The sequence below is a fragment of the Oryx dammah genome, unplaced genomic scaffold (assembly GCF_014754425.2).
Source record: "Oryx dammah isolate SB20612 unplaced genomic scaffold, SCBI_Odam_1.1 HiC_scaffold_23, whole genome shotgun sequence".
NCBI classification, from domain to species: Eukaryota; Metazoa; Chordata; class Mammalia; order Artiodactyla; family Bovidae; genus Oryx; species Oryx dammah.
The window spans coordinates 66151887-66163893 of NW_024070207.1; the positions used below are offsets into that span (position 1 = coordinate 66151887).

At 39.7% G+C, this 12007-nt stretch overlaps 1 pseudogene; it reads right to left on the reverse strand.

Annotated features, from left to right (window-relative positions):
• Window positions 1–248: 248 nt before the first annotated feature.
• LOC120881620 lies at window positions 249–10554 on the reverse strand (annotated as a pseudogene).
• Window positions 10555–12007: the final 1453 nt, after the last annotated feature.

Consider the following 12007-nt stretch of genomic DNA (forward strand, 5'->3'; position numbering starts at 1 on the left):
GTGGTTTTTGCCTTAAAACAATTGTCAGGCCTGAAAAGCAAAATCTTGCAAGCAAAATCTAACTTTATCTGGCCCACTGATACACAATGATCCTGAATCCTTCCTTGATTCAAAAAGTCTATTTTTCTGAGGAATATCCTCCATTAATATTTATTTTGTGTCACAATTACTACAAAGGGTAACCAGTGAAGCTTTGCCCTCATTTCAAGCAGTGACTCCATCTTGGTCCTACAATCCGTCCGCTCATTTCACTTATCAGAACTCCTGTGTGGCCTGCGGAAACTGGATACATTTTCATTCAGTGTATAGATCCTTTGGAAAAACTCTTCAAATTCTCCTAGAACTTGTTCATCACACTCCACAGACACGACACTGTCCACGGAGATGCAGTTAAATGCTTCTAGCTAATAGCCTGGGGTGAAGCCTGTGGCTTCCACTTCTATGATCTTTTCTGCTTGTTCCACGGTGCAGCAGAGCTCGGCTTCTGAGACTGGGTGGAAGCCCCCGGGAGCTGGGTGCCAGACGAGCTGGCCTACTCACCAGGCAGGAGGGTGCTGTTGATTGTGGCCAGAGGCCCCGAGAGGGCTTGTCCCTGCTCCTGGCTAGTGTTCACACTCATGTGGCCTCCATTTAAGCTGTCACCCAGATCTACCCCTTTTTTTCTTGTTTTCTTTGGAGAGGTCCAAGGAGGTGTCCGAGGAGGAAGACAGAGACGCTGTCTTTCTGTCAGATTCTCCTGTGGAGGGCACAGGAGTCACAGGCTGGACTAGTGAAGAGTTGTAACTGGGGGGAAGGGTTTTGTACTCGAGTCTCTCATTCTCTGAGCTGGCCCGTTTCCAGTATCCTTTGTCTGGTAAAATGATCCCCCCAGAGAAGCCTACATATGCACCCCCAAATATGGAGCTTTGTCTCTTTGGAACAGGGTTTGCACTGGAGGTGTGATGTCTGTCACACTTGACCATTAGTCCATGCTCCATGAAGTTTTTCAGGTTAGGAAGGGTTTGCCTCCCTTCCTAAGTCTGGAGTCCCTAGTCCATGTTGATATCTTAACTGTGCTATATTTTTGTTCAGAAGATAGACACTGTAATCAGACTGCAACTTCTCTCCTCCTTTAGGATATAATGGAAACTTTCTCTCCTTTTCAGTCAGCTTGTCATTAATATTATCTTTGATTGTTGATCTAGATCCCTTATGAATTACAGGATATCTGAGGGGCACTTGGAGGAAAAAGGAGATCATGGATACCAAATGTGCAGTGTAACCAAGGGCAACAGCAATCCTCCCATCATCTTTTGCTTGGAAGTCCTCAGAATTGGGCAACCTGACACCACGTACAAAGTAATCTTTATGCTCATTCAAATCAATACGGTAAATGTAGGAAAGCTCAGATAGTAACTGCCTGCAACGAATTGTCAACTGAACATTAGTCTTCAGAAAGAGTTCTCTTTTCGCAGTGCACTCCTTTCTCAACTCATTTAGGGATTCCCTTTGGAGTTGAAGCTTGAGGTGCTCAGCTTAAAATGTACTTCCTTTGTCCTGTAATGCAATTTGTTCTTTATCTAGCAAGACTACCTCCTGTCCCAAAGCTTTCTTCTGTCTTTCCAGTTCACTATGAAGCACCAGAATTTTTAATTGCAGGTACTCACTTTCTTTTTTCAGCCCATTGCTTGTAGATGTGAGTCTTAGTTTTTCTTCAATTTCCTTTCTAATTTTCTTAACAGTTACCTGAGTCTGGTTAATTGCACACTGGGCTCTATGAAGCTGCAGCAAAGAGAAGACATCATAAGAATTTCAAACACAGTTCTGATCCACCTGATGAAGAATATTCTTCTGAGCATTTGAATAACCCTTATGTTCAAATGGAGCACCATAATAGCCATCATTTAGCCCCAAGATTATTTCATTCTGGTTGCGGGCATGAATCTGTTGACCCAGGTATTTCAACCTTTCCAAACAGACTTTCCATTCACTTAACAGCTGGTAGATGTCCTCCTTTCCACCCCTTATCTTCACCACAAAACAAGACACAGATGTATCCAGACAGTCTGGCATTATTCCAAAATCAAGACTCTGCCATGTTGGATTCAAGGAATTCTTAATCACTTTACTCCTATAAAATTCTTTGCATACCTTTTCACTGTTACACAAGTGAAGTGTTAAGTAGGTATCAAGGAGCTGATGGCCATTCCTATTAACAATGTTCTGGACAGCAATAATCTGAAGATGTCTAAGATGCTGCTGCTGAGATGACAGCTCCACATGCAGGGCCCCCGCGGCAGAACCTGGCGGGAGTGCGGCAGCCCGGCCCGTGGACGGCAGGGGGAGTGGGCCCCAGGCCGATGCTGAAGATCTTTTTTGTACAGTTCTTCTGTGTATTCTTGCCACCTCTTCTTAATATATTCTGCTTCTGTTAGGTCTCTACCATTTCTGTCCTTTATTGAGCCCATTTTTGCATGAAATGTTCCCTTGGCATCTCTAATTCTCTTGAAGAGACCTCTACTCTTTCCCAATCTATTGTTTTCCTCTATTTCTTTGCATTGATCACTGAGGAAGGCTTTCTTATTTCTCCTTGCCATTCTCTGGAACTCTGCATTCAAATGGGTATATCTTTCCTTTTCTCCTTTGCTTTTTGCTTCCCTTCTTTTCACAGATATTTGTAAGGCCTCTTCAGACAACCATTTTGTTTTTTTTTTTTTAATTTCTTTTTCTTGGATGGTCTTGATTCCTGTCTCCTGTACAATGTCATGAACTTCCATCCAAAGTTCATCAGGCACTCTGTCTATCAGATCTAGTCCCTTAAATCTATTTCTCACTTCCACTGTATAGTCATAAAGGATTTGATTTACATCATACCTGAATGGCTGAGTGGTTTTCTCCACTTTCTTCAATTTCAGTCTGAATTTGGCAATAAGGAGTTCATGATCTGAGCCACAGTCAACTCCTGGTCTTGTTTTTGCTGACTGTGTAGAGCTTCTCCATCTTTGGCTACAAAGAATAGAATCAATCTGATTTTGGTGTTGACCATCTGGTGATGTCCATGTGTAGAGTCTTCTCTTGTGTTGTTGGAAGAGGGTGTTTGCTATGACCAGTGTGTTCTCTTGGCAAAACTCTATTAGCCTTTGCCTTGCTTCATCCTTGTCTAGCTCAATGAAACTATGAGCCATTCCCTGTAGGGCTACCCAAGACCGAGGGGCCATGGTAGAGTTCTGATAAAACTTGAGAGTGAGAATGGAATAGCAAACCACTTCAGTATTCTTGCCTTTAGAACTCTAAGAACTGTATGAAAATCAAAAAGATATGACAGCAAAAGATGAAATTCCCCAGGTCAGTAGATGCCCAATATGCTACTGGAGAAGAGTGGAGAAATAACTCCACAAAGAATGAAGAGACAGAGCCAAAGTGGAAATGCCCAGTTGTGGATCTGACTGGTGATGGAAGTAATGTCTGATGCTGTAAAGAACAATATTGCATATGAACCTGGAATTTTAGGTCCATGAATCAAGATAAATTGGAAGTGGTCAAAAAGAAGATAGCAAGAGTGAACTTCAACATTTTAGGAATCAGTGAACTAAAATGGACCAGAATATGTGAATTTAATCCAGATGATCATCTATATCTACTACTGTGGGCAAGAATCCCTTAGAAGAAATGGAGTAGTCCTCAGTCAACAAACGGTTCTAAAATGCAGGACTTGGTTGCAGTCTCAAAAATGACAGAATGATCTCTGTCCCATGATGATCTACAAGGCCTTCTAGAACTAACACCACCACCACCAACAACAACAACAACAACAAAAAGGTGATGTCCTTTTCAAAATAAGGGACTGGAATGGAAAAGTAGGAAAGTCAAGAGGTACTTGAAGTAATAGGCAAGTTTGGCCTTTCACCTTGAATGAAGCAGGGCAAACACTAACAGAGTTTTGCCAATAGAAGGCACTGGTAATAGCAAACACCCTTGTCTAACAACAAAAGAGATGACCCTACACATGGACATCACCAGATAGTCAATACAGAAATCAGATCGATTATGTTCCTTGCAGCCAAAAATGGAGAAACACTATACAATCAGCCAAAAAAAAAAAAAAAAAAACACGCATACACAAAAGAAAAGATCAGGAGTGGACTGTGGCTCAGATCATGAACTCCTCAGTGCAAAATTCAGATTTAGATTGAGGAAAGCAGAGAAAACTGCTAGAAGATTCAGGTATGATCTAAATCAAATCCCTTATGAGTATACAATGGAAGTGACAAATAGATTCAAGGGATTAGACTTATAGACAATGTGCCTGAAGAACTATGAATGAAAGTTTGTGACATTGTACAAGAGGTGCTGATCAAGACCATTCCCAAGAAAAAGAAGTGCAAAAATGCAAAACAGCTGTCTGAGGAGGTCTTACAAATAAATGAGAAAAGAAGAGAAGTGAAAGGCAAATGAAAAAAGGAATGATATTTCCATCTGAATGCACAGTTCCAAAGACTAGCAAGGAGAGATAAGAAAGCTTTCCAGAGTGAACAAAGCAAACAAATATATAGTGGAAAACAACAGAATGGAAAAGACTAGTGATCTGTTCAAGAAAATCAGAGATACTAGGTAACATTTCATGCAAAGAGAGGCACAATAAGGACAGAAATGGTATGAATCTAAAAGAAGCAGAGGATATTAAGATGAAGTGGCAAGATATTAAGGAGAGTTGGTAAGAATATAGAGAACTATTAAAAAGAAAGGTCTTAATGACCCAGAAAACCATGATGGTGTGATCACTCATCAAGAGCCAGACATCCTGGAATGCAAAGTCAAGTGGGCCTTAGGAAGCATCACCATGAACAAAGCTAGTGGAGGTGATGGAATTCCAGTTGAACTATTTCGAATCCTAAAAGATGATGCTGTGAAAGTGCTGCACTCAATATGCCAGCATATTTGGAAACCTCAGCAGTGACTGCAGGATTGGAAAATGTCAGTTTTCATTCCAATCCCAAAGAAAACCAATGCCAAAGGATGTTCAAACTATCACACAACTGCACTCATCTCACATACTAGCAAAGTAATGCTCAAAATTGTCCAAGTCAGGCTTCAACAGTACATAAACCATGAACTTCCAGATGTTCAAGCTGGTTTTAGAAAAGGCAGAGGAACCAGAGATCAAATTGCTAACATCCACTGGATCATCAAAAAAGCAAGAGAGTTCCAGAAAAACATCTACTGCTGGTTTATTGACTACACCAAAGCCTTTGACTGTGTGGATCACAATAAACTGTGGAAAATTCTTCAAAAGATGGGAATACGAGACCACCTCACCTGTCTCCTGAGAAACTGGTATGGAGGTCAAGAAGCAACAGTTAGAACCACACATGGAACAACGGGCTGGTTCCAAATTGGGAAAGAAGTACATCAAGGCTGTATATTGTCACCCTGCTTATTTAACTTGTATGCAGAATACATCATGAAAAATGCCAGGCTGGATGAACCACAGGCTGGAATCAAGATTGCTGGGAGAAATATCAATAATCTCAGATGTGCAGATGACACCACCTTTAAGGCAGAAAGTGAAGAAGAACTAAAAAGCCTCTTGATGAAAGTGAAAGAGAAGAGCAAAAATGCTGGCTTAAAACTCAAAATTCAAAAAACTAAGATCACAGCATCCGGTCCCATCACTTCATGGCAAATAGATGGGGAAACAATGGAAACAGTGACAGATTTTATTTTGGGGGACTCCAAAATCACTGCAGATGGTGACTGAAGCCATGAAATTAAAAGACACTGGTTCCTTGGAAGAAAAGATACGACTAACCTAGACAGCCTCTTAAAAACCAGAGACATTACTTTACCAACAAAGGTCTGTCTAGTCAAAGCTATGGTTTTTCTAGTAGTCATGTATGTATGTGAGAGTTGGACTATAAAGAAAGCTGAATGGTGAAGAATTGATCTTTTTGAAGTATGGTGTTGGAAAAGACTCTTGAGAGTCCCTGGAACTGCAAGGAGATCAAACCAGTCAATCCTAAAGGAAATCAGTCCTGAATATTCTTTGGAAGAACCAATGCTGAAGCTGAAACTCCAATACTTTGGCCACATGATGCAAATAACTGACTCATTGGAAAACACCCTGATACTGCGAAAGTGAAGGCAGGAGGAGAAGAGGATGACTGAGGATGAGATGTTTGGATGGCATCACTGACGAGGGACTTGACTTTGAGCAAGCTAATTGGTGATGCCTGGAGTGCTGCAATGCATGAGTTCATAAAGAGTCAGGCACGACTGAGTGACTGAACTGAACTGGAGTCCATTAAGAAGATTATAGTAAAACAATTTTAAAAATGCACAAAAGCACAGAATGGAATGTTATTTGTGCTCTGAGATAATCACTATTATAACTCTGGTGTGCTTTTTTCCCATTAATTATATAAACAAAACTGAAATTGTAATATGCACAATGTTTTGCTACCAACTTTTCGCATTAATGTTTTGAAGCAATTTCTTTAACTTTTATTGAAGTGTTGTTGCTTTACAAAATTGAGTTTGTTTCTGTTGTACAAGAAAGTGAATCCACTATATGTATACATTCTTTTATACATAGGATGGGTTTCCTATATATAGGAAGGGTTTCCTTCTTATTTTTATACCTACAGAGCATTGAGTAGATTTCCCTGTGTTCTAAACTTCATTCTCACTAGTTATCTATTTTATATATGGTAGGGTATATACATCAGTGTCAGTCTTCCAGTTCAACCCACCCCACTTCCCAACTTGTGCACCATCTGCACATTTGTTTTCTATATCTGTGTCTTTATTTCAGCTTTGTAAATAAGTTCATCCATGTCATTTTTGTAAATTCCACATATAAGCAATCTTACACGGTATTTCTTTTTCTCCTTCTGACTTATTTCACTCTCTATGAAAGTCTCTAGGTCCATCCATCTCTCTCTACAAATGGTACAAATTAGTTTCTTTTTATGGCTGAATAATATTCCATTATATATATGTACCACATCTTCTTTCTTGATTCCTGCGTTGATAAATGTTTAGGTAGCCTCCACGTCCTGATTATTGAAATTAGTGCTGCAATGAACATTGGAGTACATGTATCTTTTGGAATTATTGTTTTATTAGGATATATGCTGAGGAGTGGATTTTCTGAGTCATATGGTAGTTCTTTTTTTTTTTTTTTTTTTACTTTTAAAGGAACCTCAATACTGTTCTCCATAATAACTATATCAATTTACATTCCCACAAAGAGTATAAGAGGGTTATCTTTTCTTCACATCCCCTCGAGCATTTATTCTTTGTAGATTTTTTGATGATAGCCATTCTGACTGCTGTGAGGTGTTACCTCACTGTAGTTTTGATTTGGATTTCTCTAATGATTAGTAATACTGAGACTCTTTTCATGTTTGTTGGCTATCTGTATGTCTTCTTTATAGAAATGTCTCTTTAGTTCTTCAGTCATTTTTTGAATGGGTTTTTGCTTCTTTTGATATTGGAATTCATGAGCTGTTTGTATATTTTGTATATTAATCCATTGTCAGTTACTTCAGTTGCAAATATATCATTCCATTCTGAGGTTTACCTTTTCTTTTTGTTTATGGTTTCAGTGACTAGGCAAAAATGATTTTTTACAGTAGTATATCAAGTCTGTATATTGTCACCCTCCTTATTTAACTTATATGCAGAGTACATCATGAGAAATGCTGGACTGGATGAACCACAAGCTGGAATCAAGATTGCTGGGAGAAATATCAATGACCTCAGATATGCAGATGACACCACAATTATGGCAGAAAGTGAAGAACTAAAGAGCCTCTTAATTTAAGTGAAAGAGGAGAGTGAAAAAGTTGGCTTAAAAATCAACGTTCAGAAAACAAAGATCGTGGCATCTGGTCCCATCACTTCATGGCAAATAGATGGGGAAACAATGGAAACAGTGAGAGACTTTATTTTGGGAAGGGGGCTCCAAAATCACTGCAGATGGTGACTGTAGCCATGAAATTAAAAAAAATAATTGCTCCTTGGAAGAAAAATTATGACCAACCTAGACAACATATTAAAAAGCAGAGACATTTGTGGATTGGAGAAGGGATAGGCCATCCACTCCAGTTTTCTTGGGCTTCCCTTGTGGCTCAGCTGGTAAAGAATCTGCCTGCTATATGGTAGACCTGGCTTTGATCCCTAGGTTGGGAAAATCCCCTGGAGAAGGGAAAGGCGCTCCAGTATTCTGGCCTGGAGAATTCCATGGACTGCATAGTGTATGGTATGACAAAGAGTCAGATATAACTGAGTGACTTTAATTTTCACTTTGTCTGATATAAGTATACTTACTCCCACTTTCTTTTGTTTTCCATTTGCATGGAATATCTTTTTCCATCCCCTCATTTTCAATCTGTATGTATCTCTAAATTCGAAGTGTGGGTTTCTTATAAACAGCATATGTATAGATCTTGTTTTTATAATATTCATCCAGGCAGTCTGTGTCTTTTGGTTGAAACTTTAATCCTTTTACATTTAAGGTAATTATTGATATGTATATTCCTCTTCTCATTTTCTTAATTGTTCTGACTTTGTTTTTGTATATCTTTTTCTTCCTGCCTAGCATTTCTTGTAAATCTGATTTGGTGGTGCTAAATTATCTTAGCTTTCACTTGTTTTTGATTTTTGTTTGTTTTTTGTTTGTTTGTTTGTTTGTTTTTCTTTGTTTGTTTTTGATGGTTTTGATTTCTCCATCAAATTTAAATGAGATCTTTGCTGGGTAGATTAATATTTGTTGTAGTTTTTTTTCTCTTTAATCTCTTTAATTATATTAAACCATTTTCTTTTGGTCTACAGAGTTTCTGCTAAAAAAAACCCAGCTCTTAACATTATGGGGATTACCTTGTGAATTATTTGTTGCTTTTCTCTTGTTGCTTTTAATATATTTTCTTTGTATTTATTTTTTGTTAGTTTGATTAATATAAGTCCCAGTGTGTTTCTCCTTAGGTTTATCCTGTATGGGACTCTCTGCACTTCTTAGATTTGGCTGGTTAATTCCTTTCCCACGTTATGGAAGTTTCAATTATAATCTCCAAATATTTTCTCAAAGTCCTTTCTTCTTCTGGGACTTTTATTATTTGAATGTCTCTGTGTTTAAAATATCCCAGAAGTCTCTGAGACTGCCCTCATTACTTTTCTTTTTTTTTTTATTTTTTCTACTTTGTAGCAATTATTTCTATCATTCTACTTTCCAATTTACTTATCCATTCTACTGCCTTAGTTATTCTGCTATTGATTCGTTCTAGTCTACTTTTCAGCTCAGTTATTGTGTTTTTCATCACTGTTTGCTTGTTCTTTAGTTTTTCTAGGCCCTTGTTAAAAATTTCTTTTATCTTTTTGAGCCATGTCGTTTTTTCTATCTCTGAGATAATGGATCATCTTTACTGTAATTACTCTGAATTCTTTTTTAAGGTATATTGCCTATTTCCTCTTCATTTATTAAGTCTTGTGTGTTTTTACTTTGCTCCTTCACCTGTAACATATTTCTTTGTCATCTCATTTTGTCTAAGTTACTGTTTGTGGTATACTTTGCAATAGGTTGCAGGGTCATATTTCCTCTTCTGCAGTCTGCCTCCTTGTGGTTGTGATTGGTTCATGGCCTTGTGTTGGCCTCTTGTTGGGAGGGACTGGTTCTTGTATTTTAGTGGCTGGAGCTGAGCCTTGTCCCTCTGATTGGCAGGACCACTTGGGTTTTTTTGTTTGGGGGTCTCTGTTAGCTTCATACAGCTTTACTCAGCCTGTCTGCTGCTGGATGGGGCTGTGTTTCTATCTTGCTGGTTGTTTAATGTGAGACATCCTCCACTGGAGCCTTTAGGCTATTGGGTGGTGCCAGGTCTTGGTGTTTATATGGAGACCTATGGGAGATCCCACACCGATTAATATTTACTGGGCCTGGGAATTCACTGATACCCTTGACTCACCACTTCCACCCTGTAGGCTAAAGCCCAACCTCTAGCAGGGGAAGAAAGACTCTGCAAGCCACATGACATGGCCAGAAAAAGAAAGCAAGCAGAAAAATAAAACCAAACATATACAGCAATAATAAAAGTAACAGCTAAAAAAGAAAACAACCAGACAAATAGAACTGAAGATAAATGATCAAAACAAAATGAAACAAAAAAAGAGAAACAAACAAAAAATAAAGGAAACAAAAAGCAAGAAAACAAAGAACAAGAAAAACATAAACTAAAAGCAAAAAAAAAAAAAAAACACTAAAGAAATTTGAAATAAAAAATAAAAACAAAGTAAAACCAAAAAAAGAGAGAGAGAATGCAGCAAAGTAAAAATTAGTAAAATATAAATATATAGAAAATTTTTAAAGAAAATAATAAAACAGCAGAACACAATGAAACATAAATAATAGTGATAATATTATTTTCCTAAGACCTCTTCTGTCAGTGTCACAACTAACCCTCACCTCCCCAGGAGGTCCTCCAATACCTTTAGGTAGGTCTCTGGATGCACTGTGGGCACTGTGAGGTCAGCTCTGACTTCGATCTGACCCAGCTTCCATGTGTACTTGCCCTCAACTTCCATAGCTGCTAAGACTAGACCAGTCTCAGTTGTGGGAGCATTTGTTGTCCATTCAGATATTCCCAAGGGGCAGAGTTTATCATGCTGATTTCAGAGATTTAATTCACCACTTGTGAAGCTGCACAGAGAGATTTCTGTTCTTTGGTTGCACAACCTCTAGGATTCAACTTTATCTTTTGCCCCACCTCTGCCTATGTACCACCTTCAGGAGTATGTTCTCCACCCGGGGGTTCAGGAGCAAAAGTAGCAACTTACTGGAACACAGTTACTCACACAGGCCAGGGAGGAATAAGGCAGGCACAACTGGGGTGTGCATAAGGAGCCTGAAGTGGCAGAGAGTGGTAGGAAGTTGCAACAGACTGTGGTACACTTTCTCTGATGGGAGTCCTTCCTAGCGCCAATGGATGCAGGAGCTGGTGTGTGGGGAGAGAGACCAGGATAGTGGCTATGCCCCTTGTGCACCACTCAGAAATTGTTTTATATTTCCAAGGCAGAAAATGCTTCCTCTAGGAGCATTCTTAGCAGTGGAGCCCCTCTCTTCATTCCCCAGAACCCCTCATTCCCACCCCTTTAGGTTATCGCTGCACAGCAAATGGCAGTCATCTCCCCAGATCTGCTCTCTTAACCCCATGTTTTAACACTCTGCCCCTATTGGCATTGCCAAATTACCATTTCAGGCTGGGGTGCCCAGGGTTGATTCTCAAAAAACCTTGCAGGTCCACTGGAGCTTGCATGGCCAAAGGAGGTTTTCAAGATGGAGATCTTCAGAACCCCAGAGCCTGCATGTGTGGAGGAGGCTTTGGCTTGAGGAGTGAGTGAGCCTACTCAAACGGGTGTCCCTCCCAGTGTCCGTGAAGGCAGGGGCCAGTTGGTGGGTAAAGAGGTTGCAATGGTGGCCCTGCCCCTTGAATGCCAGTCAACAATGACATATTGCTTCTACCATGGCCCAGGCTTCTTCCACAAACTCTCTCAGTTGTGGATCTCCTCACTCCCATCCCTTCAGGCTGTCACTTCAGCTGTCCTTTAGGACACCAATAGCTGTACTTTCCCTGTGTCTGCTCTTCAAACCCCACTTCCCAGAACCCAAACTCCCTCCTTACCAGGAGACACATGACTCAGGTTGGGATATGCCAGGTTGTGGTATGAATCATAAGCACACTCCTTACACTGTTCTGCCTCCCACAGACTGACTGATTTCTGTGTTCCCCTCCAGCCTGCCTGAAGTTTCCTTTCTGCCCCAGTTTATTTCCCCACTGTGAAGAGGCTTTTCTGAGTGTGGGAACCTCTCCTCACTTTCAACTTCCCACAAAGGGTGCTGGATCCTTCTTGTTTCCTCTTTTTTTTTCCAGTGGTATGGGGATTTTTATTATTCTTTTAGATGTACAAAGTCTTCTGCTAGTGTTCAACAGGTGCTCTGTGAGAAGTGCTCTATTGATATATTCTTGATGTACTTGTG